This window comes from Aquarana catesbeiana, linkage group LG10 (genome assembly GCF_042186555.1).
Source record: "Aquarana catesbeiana isolate 2022-GZ linkage group LG10, ASM4218655v1, whole genome shotgun sequence".
Lineage (NCBI taxonomy): Eukaryota > Metazoa > Chordata > Amphibia > Anura > Ranidae > Aquarana > Aquarana catesbeiana.
The window spans coordinates 244405803-244429010 of record NC_133333.1 but is presented as its reverse complement, the minus strand read 5'-3'; the positions used below and the strand labels follow the sequence as shown (position 1 = coordinate 244429010).

The 23208-nt window shown below is 45.4% G+C and overlaps 1 protein-coding gene across 4 annotated transcripts in view; it reads left to right on the top strand.

The window, feature by feature from the left end:
• PKNOX2 (PBX/knotted 1 homeobox 2) overlaps positions 1 to 23208 on the top strand; it is a 763496-nt gene that overhangs the window by 378014 nt on the left and 362274 nt on the right. The gene's annotated exons all lie outside the window — the stretch shown is intronic.

Sequence of the window (23208 nt, the reverse complement as noted above, 5' to 3'; positions counted from 1 at the left end):
CAGGCACCTCTACTTGCACCTCCACTCCAAAAAAAGGCTTACATAATTTTTTCATTTTATAAAATAAAATGACCTTCATGAAAAGTATTAAAAAATGTCCCACTCACACAGATCGTCCACTCAAAAAGCAGTACACCACTTTAAACACTTGTTGGTAAATGCAGGTACAATGTCCCTTTAAGATAAGGCATCTACATCACTTAGTACCACAAAATCAACAGCAATACTGGGTAGGCATGATGGCATCGCTAGGCCCCGCCCTAACGCATTTCGTCGTGGTCATGTGACTTCCTCCTATATTTTATATATACTTGATGTTTAGTAATAGCGTTGACTTTAATACAAGATTGATTTGAAGATTGGAGATTGTATTCTTCAGCACCATGTTTTGAGATGGTTTGTATTTGCCGATATTGAGTATTGGGACGTAGAGCTTAGACTCAACCATCAGCCCAATTTATACGCTGTACTATACTCCCAAATCTAGTCGGCCCAATCTGGAGTTTGGTCCCTTAATAGACAAAAATAAAGAAGGCTCATAATTAGGGGTGCAACGGATCAAAAAATTCACGGTTCGGATCGTTCCTCGGATCAGGAGTCACGGTTCGGATCATTTTCGGATCAACAAAAAAAAAAATCTCCCCCACTGTAATATTCACAATCTCCCTATTGGCAGAGTATTGGCAGAGTATTGGCAGAGTATTGCAGGGTATTGGGTATATTGGCAGGGTATTGGCGGGTATATTGGCAGGGTATTGGCGGGTATATTGGCAGGGTATTGGGTATATTGGCAGAGTATTGGCGGGTATATTGGCAGAGTATTGGCAGAGTATTGGCAGGGTATGGCAGAGTATTAGCAGGGTATGGCAGACTATTGGCAGGGTATTGGCAGGGTATGGCAGAGTATTGGCAGGGTATGGAAGAGTATTGTCAGGGCATTGCAGAGTATTGGCAGGGCATTGCAGAGTATTGGCAGGGCATTGCAGAGTATTGGCAGGGCATTGCAGAGTATTGACAGGGCATTGCAGCAGGGTATTGCAGAGTATTGGCAGGGTATTGCAGCAGGGCATTGCAGAGTATTGTCAGGGCATTGCAGCAGGGTATTGCAGAGTATTGGCAGGGTATTGCAGCAGGGCATTGCAGAGTATTGTCAGGGCATTGCAGAGTATTGGCAGGGTATTGCAGCAGGGCATTGCAGAGTATTGACAGGGCATTGCAGCAGGGTATTGCAGAGTATTGGCAGGGTATTGCAGCAGGGCATTGCAGAGTATTGTCAGGGCATTGCAGAGTATTGTCAGGGCATTGCAGAGTATTGGCAGGGCATTGCAGATTATTGGCAGGGCATTGCAGAGTATTGGCACTGCTGCCATCCGATCTCTCCCCTCCACTGTACAGATCAGTACACAGAGGGGAGAGAGGAACCAGCGTCATGACATGACGCCGGTTTGTTACAAGTGATCGCTCCGTCATTCGGCGGAGCGATTACGCGCTAAGCGGCCGCCGGTTGTACCAAGATGGCCGCCGCTCTGGAGCTAGGCCAAAGCCGCGGCCTTTCCTATGGCCGAGGCCACAGAGCGCTCCGCGGATCGCGGGTGTCCCGTACGGATCAACCTCCGCGGATCGGATCACGGATCGATGACGACCTGTTGCACCCCTACTCATAATGCAGTCTACCAAACACATAATTGTCAACAGTTTGCCGGGTGTATGTTCACTATGGATACATTAACCTGATGTTTTTGCAAAGAAAAGAGTCAACAAGAGGGACTGAGAATTATTGTTGGATAAAACAATTACTACATTCCTTTATAATAGCAAATGGAGACCTGTGGTGGCTTTTCCCTTGACACCACCGCTGACAGTCTGCATTTCCGGTGAACATTCCAGCAACCCAATACCTTCTTTGACACTTTAGTTTGTGATGTTTCCAGCGCTCGAAGAATGTTTTAGACCATTTGTGGTGGACTTACTAAAAGAGTTAAATGTTCACTTAGCTTAAAATGTGTCTGAACCCAAAAGCGAAAATATAACATACTGTATTGCAGCCTACTTGGTTTTTCGATGGCACATGCTTTTAAATTAATCCTTGAACCACATGGTCCCTGGCTAGTCCTAGCTTGGAGGAACTAAGCATCTTTAGACCCAAATCTCATTGTCCTTTGCCCTCCATTTCCTCCATAATTATTCTTTTTTTATCAAGTGCATAAAAATAGTGGTGTATTTTCGGTTTTGTGCTGCCCTAGGCAAAACTAAAATCGGGCACAGTGAACAGCTGCAAGCTTCCTCATCAGACCCTGAGACATGATTCATCCAAGTGCCATATTGTTGTGGAAATTTTATGCAGATGTATTTTAATTTGTATTGTCATAGTGTCTCCCAGTGTTAGTTCTCCCGCAAAGAGCTGACTGGGGCAGACTGAGGCTTGTTGAGATCCGTTAGGTAGTGGAAAACTTCCTGAGGTTGGAGAAAGGTGTATGCAGAGTGAAGATACGTCTGCCGGCGAAAGGGCCCCTGTGCGATGCACAGACGTTCGTCTGGGGGGGATGAATTCACTCTGCAAAGACATTATCGGTTTAGCGGATGTGCGCTCGTGTCACCCCTGTATCCCTGTATGCCTGATCAACATATTTGGGGTGCCATGGTGTACACCTGCAGATAGTCTCCCATCAGCAGGAACGGTAGTCATTGGTTGTTGTATAAACTCATATCCTTGGTTGGTCATATCCTTGTTTGGTCATATCCTGTGAGGTCATATCCTGTGGTGGAAGTGATTGGCTGTTGGTGCCAGGGCTTCCTGTTTGTGACTTCCTGTTTGTGACTTCCTTTGTGTGTGTGAATAAAAGCAGAGAGCCTCTGCCCAGCAGGGCAGATGAAGGAACGATGGTGATTATGTCTGTTTACTGGGGAAATGCAGGAGACATGGGTTGTTTTAAGATGCATTATGCCAATATGCTGAAAGGGCGCTTAATAGCGCAAGAGTATAGTGGAATATCCATGACAGTTCATTGGCAGGCCATGGTACGAGTGAACACAACCTCCTCCACATCGGATCAATCTTTGTCTGATGCTTTAGGTAGGTTCTGCTTTGCAAAAGAACTAATTTTTCATCTTTTGGTATAATGCTGGGGTTTTTATTGTATGTTTGTTATGTGTAAATAACCGGAGGTTGTGTATGATTTGTCACTATTGAAGGATTATTTGCCTCTCCTATGGGACCCATTTGATGCAACCTAGAATGTGTGTGTGACGGAGCAGTTTGTAAGTAACTGATGATTGTTTGTAAGTGCCATGAGGTTTTAGCAGGGGAGGGGCGGCCAGGCATGGATGTTCCATCATTTACAATGGGGAAAGTTGGCTACTCCCTGTGGACAATAGCATGAGGGGAGCTCTCTTTGTTATAGAATTACTGCCCATGATCTGAGGTTTGCGGTGATACCTCATATGTGTTTTTGAATGCTTTCAATTTTTAAAAACTGGCGCAGATGTCATGTCATCAAAGCTGATCCCAGCTTTACTTGACTCTCCGGAGCAGCCTGCTGACGTTCCGGCTGGTCACTCGGGTCTCCTGTTGGGATATGAGGGCCATGGTTGGGGACGTCCCCTCCCGCTGCTTGTAATTGCAATCAAGCAGCTAGTAAGCTGCTCCCATTGCTATTACAAGAGAGCCAACCTCCGGCTCTGAAAAAACGATACCATCCGGGTACAACCACTGAAATGTGGTTAAAGAGCCGCCTCTGGGAGACGTGGCCAAGCAGGTCATGTGAGTGGAACAGCCTCACGGAGCTCCCGACTAATATCCTGCTACCGATCCTGACTCCGGCCGTTGATTAGGGCAATATAGGTGTCATTCTCTTCAGCTCTGCAAGAGGAATCCAATTGGATCCAAGCTATGCTGACCCGAGGAGGCAAGGGAGAAGTAACAGACCTGGAGATCCAAGGTGGTGCTGCTGCACTGCCCAGAGGAACACCACGAGGCTCTGAGAAGCACAAAGACACAGGCAGCAAAGTGGGTAAGGGTCTTAAAAAAGATGCCCCAGGAGACATGTTCTACTATACACAAAAAAAAGAGCCGCCTCAGCCCTTTTGCCTGGGGGCGGTGTTGCCCTCAGGAAGAAGGGCGGAGGAAGCTTTTTTTTTTTTTGGTATTGATTATTCATGACCATTTTTTCAGAAATGGTCATGGTGGTGAAAAATAATTAGTAGCAGTTAGTCACATTCAAATGCACTTGTTGAAGACCTTTTGTAGCTCGTCCAAGCCACTTGTGAGTGGTAAGAAAGTTACTCAAGCATTTTTATCCACTTCTTAAAGTTTAAGTAAACCCCCCTATCGTTTTCAGCCAAGGAAGCTGCCATCTTTGCCTCTGTTTAATCTACAACTGCCAGGATGCTGCACATGAGATCAATTATGACACCAGCCATTGGATGGTTTGACAGTTTGGTTGAGGGCACAACCAATGGGAGTGTTACATTTCCGGCAAGTGCCGGAAATGAAACTGTTTTATGGATGGGTTTACTTCCGCTTTAAGATACCTTCATTAATCGACTATGGAATGTATAGATGTTGATTGTCCATTAACAGGATTGGAAGTGTTAACCGCTTCAGCCCCCCCCAAAGATTTGGCTGCTCAATGACCAGGCCATTTTTTGTGATTCGGCACTGCGTCGCTTTAACTGACGATTGCGCGGTTGTGCGACGCTGCACCCAAACAAAATTGAAGTCCTTTTTTTCCCCACAAATAGAGCTTTCTTTTGGTGGTATTTGATCATCTCTGCGATTTTTAATTTTTTGCGCTATAAACAAAAAAAAGCGTCAATTTTGAAAAAAACACAATATTTTTTACTTTTTGCTATAATAAATATCCCCATTTTTTTTAAATTAATTTTTTTCTCAGTTTAGGCCGATATGTATTCTTCTACATATTTTTGGTAAAAAAAAAAATCACTGACAATTGTGTGGTCATGTGACGCTGTGCCCAAACAAACATTTTTGTCCTTTTTCCCCCACAAATAGAGCTTTCTTTTGGTGGTATTTGATCACCTCTGCGTTTTTTTTTGTTTTTTTTTGCACCATAAACAAAAAAGACCGACAATTTAGAATAAAAAACAATATGTTTTACTTTCTGCTATAAAACATATCCAATTAAAAAAAATCGAATTTCTTCATCAATTTAGGCCAATATGTATTCTGCTACATATTTTTGGTAATAAAAATCACAATAAGCGTATATTGATTGGTTTGCGCAAAAGTTATAGCGTCTACAAAATAGGCCATAAACTTATAGCATTTTTATAAATTTTTTTTTTTTTTTACTAGTAATGGCGGCGATCTGCGATTTTTATCAGGACTGCGACAATATGGCGGACACATCGGACACTTTTGACACATTTTTGGGACCATTGGCATTTGGTGCTATAAAAATGCACTGAATACTGTAAAAATGTCACTGGCAGGGAAGGGGTTAACACTAGGGGGGGCGATCAAGGGGTTAACTATGTTCCCTAGTGTGTGTTCTAACTGAAGGGGGGATGGGACTGTCGAGGGGAGATGACAGATCGCTGTTCATACTTAATGTATGAAAAGACAATCAGTCTCTTCTCCCCTCAGAGAACCGGGATCTGTGTGTTTACACACACAGATCCCGGTTCTCGCTCTGTCATGAACGATCGCGGCAGCCCGGCGGTCATCGCGCCCGCCGGCCACTCGCATCGGTGTTAGAAGATGTAAATTGTTGTCAAAACGCTGTGGGTGAAATGTTATAATGGCATTACTGTATGTGGAAGTCAAATGGTGTTGAAGGCCTCTGCTCCTGTTCAGGGATGGTTTCAGGTAGACATGCTGTAGATGGTCCCTACGTTTACCCGAAACTACCGTTCCTTCGAGGGATGGTGGCCTTCAACACTATCTATCTTCCACATCAAATGCCATTTTTCACATCTCTTGCAAACCAGTTGTCCCATCTCTCCAAAATGTCACCTCACCGTCCTCAAAAAAAAAAAAAAGACCATTTTCCTTCAGGTGTAGCAAAGCCTTGACCTGTAGAATTTGCCCTCTTAAGTTGGGCCAATCCTTTGTTGGCATTCCTCACCACAACAATATGCCAAGTTATTTTGGCTGTTGGGTCTTGATATGTACAAGCTTCTGTCGCCAATTTTGGCGATCTGAATACTTTTAAGTGCAAAGGAGGGATTTGGGGTCTTTTAAACCCCCTGATCCCTCCATAAAGAGTACCTGTCACCAACTATTACTGTCACCAGGGATGTTTACTTCCTTGTGACAGCAATAAAGTAATCAGATTTTTTTTTTTTTTAAAGGGACAATGTAAAAAAAATAAAATAAAAAAAAAATAAAGATTTTTTTTTATTTTTAAAACGCCCCCCCCCCATCCAAGCGTGCAAAGAAAACGCGTAAGTAGCGCCAGTAAATGTAAACGTTGTTCAAATCACACATGGGAGGTATCGCCGCGATCATTAGAGAGAGAACAATAATTCTAGCAAAAGACCTCCTCTGTAACTCTAACCTGGTAACCGTTCCATTGTTTTAAAGCGTCCCTATGAAGATTTTTAGGTACCGTAGTTTGTTGCCATTCCACGAGTGTGCGCAATTTCAAAGCATGACATGTTAGGTATTTATTTACTCGGTGTAACATCATCTTTCACATCATACCAAAACATTGGGCTAACTTTACTGTTTAGTTTTTGTTTTTTTTTTAATTCATGAAAGTGTCCTTTTCCCCAAAAAATTGCGCTTGAAAGACCGCTGCGCAAATACCGTGTGACATAAGGGGGTTGTTTACTAAAGGTAAATCCACTTTGCACTACAAGTGCAAACTACAAGTGCAAAGTTCACTTGAAATTGCACTGAAAGTGCACTGGGAAGTGCAGTCGCTGTAGATCCGAGGGGGACATGCAAGAAGAATAAAACACAGCATTTTAGCTTGCACATGATTGGATAATAAAATCAGCAGAGCTTCCCCTCGTTTCAGATCTACCCCTCAGATTTACAGCGACTGCACTTCCAAGTGCACTTTCAGTGCAATTTCAAGTGCACTTTGCACTTTGTAGTGCAAAGTGGATTTGCCTTTCGTAAATAACCCCCTTATGTCACACGGTATTTGCGCAGCGGTCTTTCAAGCGCAATTTTTGGGGAAAAAGGACACTTTCCTGAATTAAAAAAAAACAAAAACTAAACAGTAAAGTTAGCCCAATTTTTTTGGTATAATGTGAAAGATGATGTTACACCGAGTAAATAAATACCTAACGTCATGCTTTGAAATTGTGCACGCTCGTGGAATGGTGACAAACTACGGTACCTAAAAATCTTCATAGGGACGCTATAAAAAAATGGAACGGTTACCAGGTTAAAGGTTAAAGGTATTGCAACAAATACCATTTTATTCTCTAGGGTCTTTGCTAAAAAATATATATAATGTTTGGGGGGGGGGTTCTAAGTAATTTTCTAGCAAAAAATATACGGATTTTAACCTGTAAGCAACAAATAAGCTTAGGCATGAAAGGGTTCAAATTATAATTTTATATATACTGCCATTTGGTAAAAAAAAAATAAAATGGGGGAGTAACAAAGTCAAACAATTTAATATTAAAACGCGTCGCTCTTTCTTGTTGCAGAAAGTTAAAGTACATTGCTTCCTCTTGTTGGCCTGTGAAGTGTGGATGTCCTCTGACTTTCTTTCATCCTCCATTCCCATTGTTTAGCCTCAGTTTATAATTAATTTTTTTTTTTCTCTCATTGGTATATTATTACAATTTTCCACCAGTAGCTAGAAACGCTTTACTGACTCAACACCTAATTAATTTTTTTTTTACTTCCTTTTTTTTTTTTTTATTTATCTGATTGATCACAACGAGATGGTAGTTTGAGCTGCTTGCCGTTAAGTTTTGAAGAGTTTTTTCCTTGTTCGCTTGTCGACAGCGCCGGGTGAAAAATGACTGCTTTTAATTTCAAATGTAGTGGTTCAATTAAACGCTTTCATAAAAGCAAATCGTGTTTATACAAGGAGAAGATAATAAACTCTACTTCTCGTTGTCAGCCCCGCGGCTCTGTAAAGTGACAAAACGTTTGTTGAATTTATTTTTCAGAAATGCAGACACGTGGGGAAGTATTTAAAAGGACATGATTAACTTTACTTGTAGTGAATTTTGTGGGGTTTTTTTTTACTTTTTTACTTTTTTATTTTTTTTATTTTTTTTTATTATTATATGAAACTGACCCATAACAACCAATCCAGGAAATCATTCTTCATTGATTGGACTGAGCTCATCTGTTGAAAGGGGAAATGGAGGGATTTGATTGCCATGGATTGCTCCACATCATTGGACTTTACACCAACATATTAAAAAAAAATTTAAAAAAATCCAAACATCTGCAGGGGTGGCTTACACCTAAAGACTAATTAGGGGATATATAACGCTGCCAATGAAGCAATGAAAAAAAAAAAATGTTCATTTGCACAGCAAAATATTGATGGCCACTTTCTCCCTGCTGGAACCTTCGTCTGATTCTGTTACCCTAATATCCTATTAAACAATTTCTAAAATAAACTCGCCCTCCCTGAGGCTATGGGACAGGAAGTGAAGGGAAATCTACCTAATGAGACACAGATGGCAAAAAAAAAAAGAAAAAAGAAAAGGAGTTTTAACCATCCTCATACTCTATCCAACAAGAAAAAATGCCTTTAGATACAGTTTGAAGTGGTTTTAAAGACAGAAGTATTTTTTTTAAAGCTTCTTTGGGTGTACTTCTCTTGTGGATCACAGTAGTGCAGTTCGTTTTGCACCCCTGTCAGCCACCGCCTGGTCCAATAGGGGCACCCGAGCGCCGCCCCCCCCCCCCCCTTCTATCCACAGCCGCCACCCCCTTTTCACACTCTATCCATCGCCGCCACCATACCTCCCTACATTTTAATATGAAAAAGAGGGACACCTACTAGTAAATGTATGTAGGCACAGGACACACCCCCTGCCACACCCCCTTAAAGGAGAATTAACCCAAAAAAAAAAAAAAGGTTAATTACATCCACAAGGGACTTTTTTTTACCACTGCTATTCCTTTATATGTACAAATGCAGCAATTTATAATTTGGATGAAAGGTTAAGGCCGGATTCACACCTATGGCATGTTTGGTGCTTTTTGCATTTTGCAGATTTGCACTACAGATCGTGTTCCATAGGAAACCATGTTAAATGGGCTGTAGTGCAAATCTGCAAAATGCAAAAAGCACTAAAAATGCCTAGGTGTGAATCCAGCCTTAGCACTGGGAAACAATTTTTGAAAGATAAAAAGTGCATTTTATATACAACTATATAGATCAGACCAAAATGAGGGATAAATGAGGAGGAATGAGGCACAGAGGGACATTGCTCCAAATCAGGGACAGTCCATCCAAATCAGGGACAGTTGGGAGCTATGTATTCATGCGTCCAGCCCCTTTCAGGACACCGGGCGCATGAATTACAGCGGCGGGGGGGTTTGCAGCACCCGATCAGAGCCAGAGGCTCTAAAAGGCTTCAAAATAAGGTGGGCTCATGGCGCAGAGTATTGCACTACGAGCCATCCCAGCTGTTACAACTGTGAATGAATATTCGCTATTGCAACACTAATCCTCCGTCCGGCCAATCAGGACAGCGGGTCTGATACCCATCACCCGATTGTCTGAAAGGATAGGCGATCCTACTGGACGCCTAGGAGGAGGGGAGGAGACGCACGGCGGTAGCGAGGGGGAGGGAGGAGGAGAAGACACAGAAGCCGCTACCTGATGCTTGATGCCCGCTGCAGCCTGATCCCCACCGCCGCCCAATGCTCGTCGCCTAGATGGGCTGAGTGGACCGAGCAGACAGCGAGTGCAGGGGGGGGTGGATTTTGGGCTTTGAGGTGCTGCCCCCCCCCAAACAAAAACCCATGAGCCGCCACTTACACCTGTGACCCATTTTCAGCAGACAGCAGGCTGAAGCCCATTGTCAGCTGACGACACAGAGCCAGTCCAGGCCCCGGAAGGATCCTGCCCCTCCACAGCCCAGTGATCCAGTGAGCGGGGGGGGGGGGGGGGGCAGAGCTGGTGACTGACAGTCTGCAGCTCTCTGCTCATTGAGCTGTGAGAACCGAGCAGTTGGTGATGTTTGATCGCTCAATTCTCAGTGTAAGAGCCGGCAGGGGGACTGATGCAGAATTCAGCTAGGTAAGTATGATTCACAAAAAAAAGAGAGAATCCTACAGAATACTTCTATTTTAATGCATTTATGGATCTAAGGACTCAAAATCTTGGAAGGAGGAGTACTGGTGTGGGACCTGAGAAGAGGAGGATCAGAGCTGCTCTGTGAGTGGAGCAGGTAATTATAACATACACTATGTTACCAAAAGTATTGGGACACCTGCCTTTACACCCACATGAACTTTAATGGCATCCCGGTCTTAGTCCGTAGGGTTCAATATGGAGTTGGCCCTCTCTTTGCAGCTATAACAGCTTCAACTCTTCTGGGAAGGCTGTCCACAAGGTTTAGGAGTGTGTCTATGGGAATGTTTGACCATTCTTCCAGAAGCGCATTTGTGAGGTCAGGCACTGATGTTGGACGAGAAGGCCTGGCTTACAGTCTCCACTCTAATTCATCCCAAAGGTGTTCTATCTGGATGAGGTCAGGACTCTGTGTAGGCCAGATAAGTTCCTCCACCCCAAACTCGCTCATCCATGTCTTTATGGACCTTGCTTTGTCTGGTGGCAGATAATTGTGAAGTGGAAGGAAAATGATAAATGGTTTTCCTTTTTTTTTTTTACAAATAAATATGTGAAAAGTGTGGGGTACATTTGTATAGCGCCCTCCTGAGTCAATACTTTGTAGAACCGCCTTTCACTGCAATTACAGCTGCAAGTCTTTTTGGGGATGTCTCTACCAGCTTTGCACATCTAGAGAGGGACATTTTTGCCCATTCTTCTTTGCAAAATATCTCAAGCTCTGTCAGATTGGATGGAGAGCGTCTGTGAACAGCAATTTTCAAGTCTTGCCACAGATTCTCAATTGGATTTAGGTCTGGACTTTGACTGGGCCATTCTAACACATGACTATGCTTTGATCTAAACCATTCCATTGTAGCTCTGGCTGTATGTTTAGGGTCGTTGTCCTGCTGGAAGATGAACCTCCTTCCCAGTCTCATTTCTTTTGCAGACTCTAACAGATTTTCTTCTAAGATTGCCCTGTATTTGGCTCCATCCATCTTCCCATCAACTCTGACCAGCTTCCCTGTCCCTGCTGAAGAGAAGCATCCCCACAATATGATGCTGCCACCACCATGTTTCACAGTGGGGATGGTGTGTTCAGGGTTTTCCCCGACACATCATAGCGTTTTGCTTTTAGGCCTAAAAGGTTAATTTTGGTCTCATCTGACCAGAGCACCTTCTTCCACATGTTTGCTGTGTCCCCCACATGGCTTCTCGCAAACTGCAAATAGGACTTCTTATGACTTTCTTTCACCAATGTCTTTCTTCTTGTCACTCTTCCATAAAGGGCAGATTTGTGGAGAACACGACTAATAGTTGTCCTGTGGACAGATTCTCCCACCTGAGCTGTGGATCTCTGCAGCTCCCCCAGAGTTACCATGGACCTCTTGGCTGCTTCTCTGATGAATGCTCTCCTTGCCTGGCCGGTCAGTTTAGGTGGACGGCCATGTCTTGGTAGGTTTGCAGTTGTGCCATACTCTTTCCATTTTCAGGTGATGGATTGAGCAGAGCTCCGTGAGATGTCCAAAGCTTGGGATATTTTTTTTATAACCTAACCCTGCTTTATACTTCTCCACAACTTTATCTCTGACCTGTCCGGTGTGTTTCTTGACCTTCATGATGTAGTTTTTTCACTAAGGTTCTCTAACAAACCTCTGAGGGCTTGACAGAACAGCTGTATTTATACTGAGATTTAATCACACACAGATGGACTCTATTTACTAATTAGGTGACTTCTGAAGGCAATTGGTTCCACTAGATTTTAATTAGGGGTTTCAGAGTGAGGGTCCATTCACACTGGGGCAACACGACTTCCAGCGCGACTTTGGGACGCAACTTGGACACGACTTGAGTGTGAATCACAGCGCGACTTGGGGCAACTTACAAGCAACTTGAAGTTGCCTCCAGGACAGGGGACTTTGCCAGTGGCCAATCACATAATAATCAGCTCTGTGGGAGGGAGGGGTTTGCCTAGAGAACTATTTTTACTTCCTGGAAAGTTACTTCAGTTAAGACAGGGGATCCGACTTGGAGGCAACTTCCATTGAAATCAATGGGTACAGGAACCTTTTCTGAAGTCGGAGCGACTTCAGTAGTGTGCATTAAGACGGATCCATTCACTTACATTGATTTTTTTCATCTAGCGCGACTTGCGACGACTAGGGGCGACTTGAAGTCGGATCCAAAGTTGCCCCTGTGTGAATGGACCTTTAAGGGGGCTGAATACAAATGCCCTCCCACACTTTTCACATATTTATTTGTAAAAAATGCAGAAAACCATTTATCATTTTCCTTCCACTTCACAATTATGTGCCACTTTGTGTTGGTCTATCACATAAAATCCCAATAAAAGACATTTACGTTTTCGGCTGTAACATGACAAAATGTGGAAAGTTTCAAGAGGTATGAATACTTTTTCAAGGCACTGTGGGATTTATTTTACTAAAGCTGGAGAATGCAAAATCAGGCTCACATCTGCATAGAAATCAATCAGCTTCCAGGTTTTATTGCCAAAGCTTACTTGAACAAGCTGAAGTTAGAAGCTGATTGGCTACCATGCACAACTGCACCAGATTCTGAGTGCACCAGCCTTAGTAAATCTCCCCCCTGTATGGAAGATCTAACCAGACACTGAATTGCAGTGTAGTTGCCCCATTCGGATTCCCATCACTATGCCAGCCAGGTAAATTAATTTCCAGACACTTTCTATCTCATGGGGACAGCTTGCCGGCCGTGCAGGCCTGAACAAAATGTGCCAAAAGCATACCTCCCAGCAGGGGCGTCGCTAGGGGGTGGCTTTTGGGGCTATAGCCCCGAATCTGGGGCCAATAGCCCCGAGTCTCTGCAGGGGTCCCCAAGGGGAGGGGAGGCTCTCTGGGGACCCTTATGTAAGTGGGGGGCTCTCTGGGGACCCTGATGCAAGGGAGAGGCTCTCTGGGGACCCTAATGTAAGGGGGGCTCTCTGGGGACCCTGATGCAAGGGAGAGGCTCTCTGGGGACCCTGATGTAAGTGGGGGGCCCTCTGGGTACCCTGATGAAAGGGGGAGGCTCTCTGAGGACTCTGATGTAAGGAGGAGGCTCTCTGGGGAACCTGATATAAGGGGGGCTCTCTGGGGACCCTGATGTAAGGGGGCTCTCTGGGGACCCTGATGTAAGTGGGGGGCTCTCTGTGGATACACACACACACACACACACGTATATTACTGTATATACATGTGTATGCTCGCCGTATGACTTTCTTTACTTTCTTTACTACGCTGCTATGGGCTCTAGCCCCAGATCTTTTGTAGACCTAGCAACGCCCCTGCCTCCCAGCATTTCCAGATAGGAATAAGGGACACCTACTTGCAAACATATGTAGGCATAGGACACGCCCCCCTGGCACACCCCCTTAAAGGAGAATTAACCCCCAAAAAAAAGTTATTTAAATCCATAAGGACTATTTTTTAGCACTACTATTGCTTTATATTGGCTTTTAAAATTGATAAATGCAGCAATTTAGAGTTTGGATGAAAGGTTTAGCAATGGGAAACACTTTTTGAAAGATAAAAAGTGCATTTTATTTACAACTATATGGATCAGACCAAAATGAGGGACAAATGAGGAGGAAAGAGGGACATTCCCTCGAAATCAGGGACAGTCCCTGGAAATCAGGGACAGTCCCTCGAAATCAGGGACAGTGCCTCGAAATCAGGGACAGTTGGGAGCTATGGAATAGGAGGTCAAGCTTAAAGCTTAGGAGCCGGCTAGCAATTGGAAGTTTAGTGCGCTCACATCATCGCAATAAATGTCATGCCCCCCCCGCCTCCAGATTTAGTGCCCTGGTACACAATCCCCAGCAGTGCCATGATGCCCAGACCACAAAGTGCCGTGTTATCCGGGATCCGCTGTGCCGTGTTATAGGAGCCAAGCGCCTCAAGGAAGTCTGCCATCGAGAATCATTGATTTGGAATGTGTATGAAGAGCAAAAGCAACAATTGGTCGTGTTAGTGGCGTAGTGATTATAATATCGGCTCCGCTACCCTGAGCTAGTAAAATCCCATTACACGTATGAGGGCATGTCTGGCTAGGTCTCTTGTTTCTACATGACATCAATTACTCCAAGTGCGGCATATTCCTCTCTCGCCCTGGGCCTGATATGGGATGACATTTGTAAGTTAATTATCTCTTAAATCCCCCCGACCGTTTAATTTTCTACAGCTGCTGGTGCTTATTCTCTTAATTTTTTTTTTTTTTTTTTCTGTCCAACTTTTTTTTTTTTTTAAAAGTTCTACTTAGCTAAGTCCACATTTTTTTTGTACGTAATTGCTTTAACTTAACTAAAGCGGATATTTTTTCACATTAATTTAGTATAAACAGCCTTCCCTGTCTACATAAAGCACAAAAATAAAATGCGCCTTCCTCCGATCACACTGAGCGTAAATGACCGAGGCAGGAAACGGAGCCTGAACTTGTGTCGATTTCGGCACAGTGTGGGGCAGTTTAATAGCAAGGTCACTGCAAAAGCCCAGCGCCAATCTCTCCTGCTCTTGGGCAACTTCTTTTATTCCCTTTTTTTTTTTTTTCATTAGGCACAAAAATTAGAGTGTCAGCTCTGCAGGGGAGTAATTGGTTTCTGCAAGAACCATATGTAATGTCCTGCACGAGCGCCGATATTACATTCCTGTGTTACCCACAGAGAGACTTGACTTCATCGTCCAAAAACCCCCCCAAAAAAAAGAAAAGAAAAAGAAAAAAAATAATCCCCTGGTCTTAGCAGTAATAGTAGACTAAAAAAAAATAAAAAAATGTGCGAATGTAAATTTAAACGAATGCCCCATATTTTGCAGAGTAAGGGAACCTTATAGACAAACAATCTACAGCTGTTAGCTCTGGGGACTCGTAATATCCAGAAAGATTGCTGACCCTTTTGCCTGGCTTAGTTCCCTTCTAACAGCTCTCAGACAGTGTCCATTTGTGGGAAGAAATCACTGTTGGGACTTGAGGGATCATAATTGCATTTCTCCATTTAGGCAAGATATGTCTCTGGCACCGTGCGGAGCAGTGTAATTCATCCTGAATTAAAGTGGACCTATCACCTGCATTTAGATGAGGTAGACATCTAATAGGATGGACTATTATTGAACCTTTCCTTTTATCCATTACTAATGATATCACTCGGGGGGGCCCAAGTAGAACTACCTGTATTGCCCATAGCAAGCAGTCTTATTTTCCATCGGTGCCATTAAGATAAGTGAGAATTTGGCGCTGGTACCTAACAGAATTGCAGACTATGTCCCTGATGCTTCTCCCAACTGCTTCAGAGGTGGTGCCTCCACCGGATCCATGCTGTGTATTTGGTGGACACAGTGCCAGGACAAGGTCATCCAGCGCCCATGGGCAAAGAAGATGCCCAACTGCGCCCCCCTTTCCTTAGGGTTAGGGTCAGGGTGGCTCCATCCATGCAATAAACCATAAACCCCTCCTGCCCACCCCTTGTCCTGGCCCTGGGTGGACGTGTCCCAAGGTGTAGAAACCTCAAATTCCAGTTTATCATTTTTTTCGGAATCCTTCTTTTTGGAACCCCTGGGCTGCTGTTTTAAATACACTCACCGACCACTTTATTAGGTACACCCATATAATTGCTTGGTAACACAAATTGCTAATCAGCTAATCACTCAATGCATTTAGGCATCTAGACGTGGTTAAGACAACTTGCTAAAGTTCAAACCGAGCAATAGAAAGGGGTTTCAAGGGGTTTGCTAGGGGTTTCAATGGCGCTCGCAAACTCCTCGTCAGGACTTTCAATGGTACTCGCAAATTCCTTTGCCAGGACTTTCAATGGCTGTGGCAAATTCCCTGCCAGGACTTTCAGCGGTACTTGCCAATTCCCTGCCAGGACTTCCAATGGTACTACCTTAATATCTGCCAGTACTTTTAATGGTACGCATAGAAACCCTGCCAGTACTTCAAATGGTACTCGCAAAATCACTGCCAGTACTTCAAATGGTACTCGCAAAATCACTGCCAGTACTTGCAATGGTACTCACAAACTCCATGCCAGTACTTGCAATGGTACTCACAAACTCCATGCCAGTACTTGCAATGGTACTCACAAACTCCATGCCAGTGCTTGCAATGGTACTCACAAAATCCATGTCAGTACTTGCAATGGTACTCACAAACTCCATGCCAGTGCTTGCAATGGTACTCACAAACTCCATGCCAGTACTTGCAATGGTACTCACAAACTCCATGCCAGTGCTTGCAATGGTACTCACAAAATCCATGTCAGTACTTCAAATGGTAATCGCAAAATCACTGCCAGTACTTGCAATGGTACTCACAAACTCAATGCCAGTATTTGCAACGATACTTACAAACTCCATGCCAGTACTTGCAATGGTACTCACAAAACCCATGCCAGTACTTGCAATGGTACTCACAAAACCCATGCCAGTACTTGCAATGGTACTCACAAAATCCATGCCAGTACTTGCAATGGTACTCACAAATTCCCTTCCAGTACTTGCAGTGGTACTCATGAATTCCTTGACAGGACTTTCAATGTTACAAATCCCCTGCCAGTACTTCCAATGGTACTAGCAACTTCCCTGTCAGGAGTTTCAATGGCGCTCGCATACTCCTTGTTAGGACTTTCAATGGTACTCGCAAATTCCTTTGCCAGGACTTTCAATGGCAGTGGCAAATGCCCTGCCAGGACTTTCACTGGTACTTGCCAATTCCCTGCCAGGACTTCCAATGGTACTTGCAGAATCCTTGGAAGGACTGTCAATGGTACTCGCCAATTCCCTGCCATGCATTCTGATGGTATTCACAAAAACACCATGCCAAGACCTCCAATGGTACTCACAGAATCCCTGCCAGTATTTCCAATGGTACTTGATCATTCCCTGCCAGGACTTTCAATTGTACATGCCAATTCTCTGCCAGGACTTCCAATGGTACTCACAAAATCCCTACCAAGACCTCCAATGGTACTCGCAGAATCTCTGCCAGTACTTCCAATGATACTTGATTATTCCCTGCCAGGACTTTCAATAGTACTTGCAAAATCCCTGCCAGGACTTTCAACGAGGCCCCTTTCAGCAGCGAACCTGTCCGCTGATCCCCGCTGAGCAGGTGGATGACAGGTCCGCCGTCCTCTATGGGGTCCTCTATGGGGCGGTCGGATGGAAACAGACCGCCTGTCCATTTCTATCTGACTGTCATCCGATCTGTTGGATCCCCATCCGACTGTTTTTAGCAGACTCCCTAGAGAGCAATGGATGGTCCAATTGGATCTGGCTGAAAAACTGACAGGCGGACCCGATCAGTCCATCAGTGTGAAAGGGGCCTGTTACTCGCAGAACCCCAGAAACAATAGTGTGTGTTTTGCTTTTTTTTTTATCATACCTAAAACACAAAAACCTACTGATACTGACAATAAATAAAGTTTTTTAAAGGAGTTGTAAAGACTCAAGGTTTTTCACCTTAATGCATTCTATGCATTAAGGTAAAAACTTTTGTGGTGCAGCCCCCATCCCCCCTCCCAGAGCCTCCCTTTTTCTTACCTGGACCCGATCTTTCCAGAAAGGAGAACAAGCACACCAGCTCCATCCGCTGTCTCTGGTCCTCATTGGATAGATTGATAGCAGCAGGAACCATTGGCTCCCGCTGCTATAAATCCAGTGACACGGGAACCGGGGGCGGGGCCGGAGTTCCTCTGTCTGCGTCAATGGATGCAGCAGCAGGACTTGGGAGCACGCCCGCACGAGTGCCCCCAGGGAAAGTGGCACTCCGTGGGGGCACTCAAGAAGAGGAGGAGCCAGGAGAGCCGCTGGGGACCCCAAAAAAGGAGGATCAGAGCCACTCTGTGCAAAACCCTTGCACAGAGGAGGTAAGTATAACATGCTTGTAATTTTAAAAAAATAAAAAAACGAACCTTTACAATTACTTTAGCCGCTTGCCGACCAGCGCACGATGATATATGTCAGCACAATGGCACGGCTGCGCAAATGGGCGTACAGGTATGTGCCCTTTAAGATGCGGCATTGTGTGCTCCGTGATCATGCCCGCGGGTCCTGCGGACTCGATGTCCCCCGGCTGCCCGCCATCTTGTCACGGAGCGGCAGAACGGGGAGGTGCCTATGTAAACAAGGCATTTCCCCATTCTGCCCAGTGACATGACAGAGATCCACTGCTCTCGGTCATCGGGAGCTGTGATCACTGTCATGTCAGTGGTAGCCCCTCCCCCCCACAGTTAGAATCACTCCCTAGGACACACTTAACCCCTTCATCGCCCCTAGTGTTTAACCCCTTCCCTGCCAGTGTCATTTACACAGTAACCAGTGCGTTTTTATAGCACTGATCCCTGTATAAATGACAATGGTCCCAAAATAGTGTCAAAAGTGTGCAATGTGTCCGCCATAATGTCGCATTCACAATGAAAATCGCAGATTGCCGTAAAAAAAAAAAAAAATTTTAATAAAAATGCCAATAATAATATTCCCTATTTTGTAAACGAAGAAGAATACATATCGGCCTAAACTGAGAAAGAAATTCGTTTTTTTTATATATTTTTGGGGGATATTAATTATAGCAAAAAGTAAAAAAAATTTTTTTCAAAATTGTCGCTCTTTTTTTTGTTTATAGCACAAAAAATAGAAAAACAACAGAGGTGATCAAATACTACCAAAAGAAAGCTCTATTTGTGGGGGAAAAAAAGGACGTCAATTTTGTTTGGGTGCAACGTCGCACGACCGCGCAATTGTCAGTTAAGGCGTCGCAGTGCCGAAGCGCAAAAAGTGCTCTGGTCGGGAAGGGGGTAAAATCTTCCGGGGGGGGTGTGAAGCGGTTAACTGGCCGAAAAACGAACGAACTGGCCAAATGACCAAATTCCGGCCGATTTTTTTCATATAGTGTGTGGCCAGCTTTAGACTGGGATGCCATTAAAGTTCATGTACTTTTGACAATATAGTGTATATGTTATTTAAAAAAAAAAAAAACAACTAGCCTTTTAATATCACTTATCTGAGCCCGATCTAGATCCAGTGCTGTGCACGAGAGCAAGCACTCTCAGCTCTCTCCCTCCTCATTGGCTCAGAGGCAGCAGAATATATATTGGCCTACATTTAATGAAGAAATTAGGCGGGTGTCCCAATACTTTTGACAATATCGTGTATATTTACCTAGAAAAATGGTGACGTGTTCAATACTCATTGTGTGTTGCGCCAGCGTCAACGGGTTAAAGCATCTATCTCTCAATGTCATTGTTGTGATCAGCGTTCGATCGATCACCCAGACATTGCACAAAAGCTGAAATCATCCATGTTTACATCCGTTTCATTAACACATGTCATTGGTAATGGATGTATTGCTCGTTGTCACTGCGTATTTTTCTTGTCGGGCCCAGAAACCGCCATCAAATTGCCATATTTCTATTATTCAGGACCACTGACAGCTGTGTAATAGGAGCGCACATGGTTTGCCTATCAGTGTGAAGTGGTGATCCCATCAGCTATAAAGTGTAATATTAGAAGCTCATGTCTTTCTTATTGTTAATGTCAAGTGGTAATCTGATCACTTCAGTGCTATGAATAATGATCGTTTTTATGCTCTGTGCTATTCGTTAATGTCATTGCCGGCATATCGAGAATAGCCGGTTTTTCCTACTCCAGAGCTTTGCTGCTCATGATGTTACCGCCTGGACTTCCAGGAACCGATGACAAGGAAGATCTCCGACAGGACACCCTTTATTCCTATAATAGCTTATACTAGTAAACTCATCTCTATAAGGAAGCATTCACCCGAAAACGAAACTTCTTTAAACCCGTTGCCAATCACCCTATAGGAGTTCTGCTGCTACAGGGCGGCCGCACTACGCAGGATCACGTATATATCCCGTTTCCCCGAAAATAAGACCTAGCGTGATTGTCGGTGATGGCTGCAATATAAGACCTACCCCCCAAATAAGCCCTAGTTAAAGTCCTTGTAGGTCTTATTTTCAGGGTAGGGCTTATTTGGAGGGTAGGGCTTATATTGCAGCCATCGCTGAGAGTCACTCTAGGTCTTATTTTCGGGGAAACAGGGTATCATACCTGATCCTGCACTTCCGAGTAGTGGGCGTGAGTGAGCGGTGGCGGCGACTCTCTCCCACTGTGATTCTACACAGCGGGAGCCGTTCATGTTGTCCCGATCTCCGCCCTCACCGCCCTGATCGTTCGGCGCAGCGGTTCGTTCCCACTGTGATTCTACACAGCGGGAGCTGATCAGGTTGTCCCGTGGACCCGATGTCCGCCGGCACCTGCTGATCGCTTGGCGCAGTGGTTCGCTCCCACTGTGATTCTACACAGCGGGAGCCGTTCAGGTTGTCCCATGGACCCAATGTCCGCCGGCACCTGCTGATCGCTTGGCGCAGTGGTTCGCTCCCACTGTGATTCTACACAGCGGGAGCCGTTCAGGTTGTCCCATGGACCCGATGTCCACCGGCACCCGCTGATCGCTTGGCGCGGCGGTTCGCTCCCACTGTGATTCTACAGAGCGGGAGCCGATCATGTTGTCCCGTGGACTCGATGTCCGCTGGCACCCGCTGTTGGTTCGGTGTGGCGGCTTGCTCCCACTGTGATTCTACACGGCGGAAGCCGTTTAGGTTGTCCCATGGTCCCGATGTCCGCCGGCACCCGCTGATCATTCAGCGTGGCGGTTCGCCCCCATTGTGATTCTACACAGCAGGAGCCGATCAGGTTGTCCTGTGGACCCAATGTCCACCAGCACCCACTGTTCGTTCGGGGCGGTGGCTCTCTCCCACTTTGATTCTACGCAGCGGGACCCGATGTCCGCCCGCCCCCGCTGATCGTTCGGCACATAGGTTCGCTCCCATTGTGCATACCTCCTAACATTTTGAGATGGGAATGAGGGACACCCACTGGCAAGTGTATGTAGGCATAGGGCACGCCCCCTGCCACACCCCCTTAAAGGAGAATTAACACCAAAAAAAAGGTTAATTAAATTCACAAGTGCTTTTTTTACCACTACTATTTCTTTATATTGGCTTTTAATGCAGCAATTTAGAAATTGGATGAAGGGTTTAGCTATATGTAAGATAAAAAGTGCATTTTATATACAACTATACAGATAAGACCAAAATGAGGGACAAATGAGGAAGAAAGAGGGACAGAGGGACAGATCTGTACTGGGGGTGAAGAGCTATACTGGGGGGAAGATCTGTACTGGGGGTGAAGTGCTATACTGAGGGGAAGATCTGTACTGGGGGTGAAGAGCTATACTGGGGGAAGATCTGTACTGGGGGTGAAGAGCTATACTGGGGGGAAGATCTGTACTGGGGGTGAAGAGCTATACTGGGGGGAAGATCTGTACTGGGGGTGAAGAGCTATACTGGGGGGAAGATCTGTACTGGGGGTGAAGTGCTATACTGAGGGGAAGATCTGTACTGGAGATGAAGAGCTATACTGGGGGAAGATCTGTACTGGGGGTGAAGAGCTATACTGGGGGGAAGATCTGTACTGGGGGTGAAGAGCTATACTGGGGGGAAGATCTGTACTGGGGGTGAAGAGCTATACTGGGGGGAAGATCTGTACTGGGGGAAGATCTGTACTGGGGGTGAAGAGCTATACTGGGGGGAAGATCTGTACTGGGGGGAAGATCTGTACTGGGGGGAAGATCTGTACTGGGGTGAAGAGCTATACTGGGGGGAAGATCTGTACTGGGGGGAAGATCTGTACTGGGGGTGAAGAGCTATAGTGGGGGGAAGATCTGTACTGGGTGTGAAGAGCTATACTGAGGGGAAGATCTGTACTGGAGGTGAAGAGCTATACTGGGGGGAAGATCTGTACTGGGGGTGAAGAGCTATACTGGGTGGAAGATCTGTACTGGAGGTGAAGAGCTATAGTGGGGGGAAGATCTGTACTGGGAGTGAAGAGCTATACTGAGGGGAAGATCTGTACTGGAGGTGAAGAGCTATACTGGGGGGAAGATCTGTACTGGGAGTGAAGAGCTATACTGGGGGGGAAGATCTGTACTGGGAGTGAAGAACTATACTGGGGGGAAGATCTGTACTGGGGTGAAGAGCTATACTGGGGGGAAGATCTGTACTGGGGGTGAAGAGCTATACTGAGGGGAAGATCTGTACTGGAGATGAAGAGCTATACTGGGGGAAGATCTGCACTGGAGGTGAAGAGCTATACTGGGGGGAAGATCTGTACTGGGGGTGAAGAGCTATACTGGGGGGGGAAGATCTGTACTGGGGTGAAGAGCTATACTGGGGGAAAATCTGTACTGGGGGTGAAGAGCTATACTGGGGGGAAGATCTGTACTGGAGGTGAAGAGCTATAGTGGGGGGAAAATCTGTACTGGGAGTGAAGAGCTATACTGGGGGGAAGATCTGTACTGGGGGTGAAGAGCTATACTGGGGGGAAGATCTGTACTGGGAGTGAAGAGCTATAGTGGGGGGAAAATCTGTACTGGGAGTGAAGAGCTATACTGGGGGGAAGGTCTGTACTGGAGTTGAAGAGCTATAGTGGGGGGAAGATCTGTACTGGGAGTGAAGAGCTATACTGGGGCGAAGATCTGTACTGGAGGTGAAGAGCTATAGTGGGGGGAAGATCTGTACTGGGAGTGAAGAGCTATACTGGGAGGAAGATCTGTACTGGAGGTGAAGAGCTATACTGGGGGGAAGATCTGTACTGGGAGTAAAGAGCTATACTAAGGGGAAGATCTGTACTGGGGGTGAAGAGCTATAATGGGGGTGAAGAGCTATACTGGGGGGAAGATCTGTACTGGGGGTGAAGAGCTATACTTTGGGGAAGATCTGTACTGGGGGTGAAGAGCTATACTGGGGGGAAGATCTGTATTGGGGGTGAAGAGCTATACTGGGGGAAGATCTGTACTGGGGGTGACAAACTGTACAAGAGGGAGGAGCTGTACTAGGGGGAGGGAGATCTGTGGAGGGGATTGGAGGGGATTTAGGCTTATGGAGGGGGGG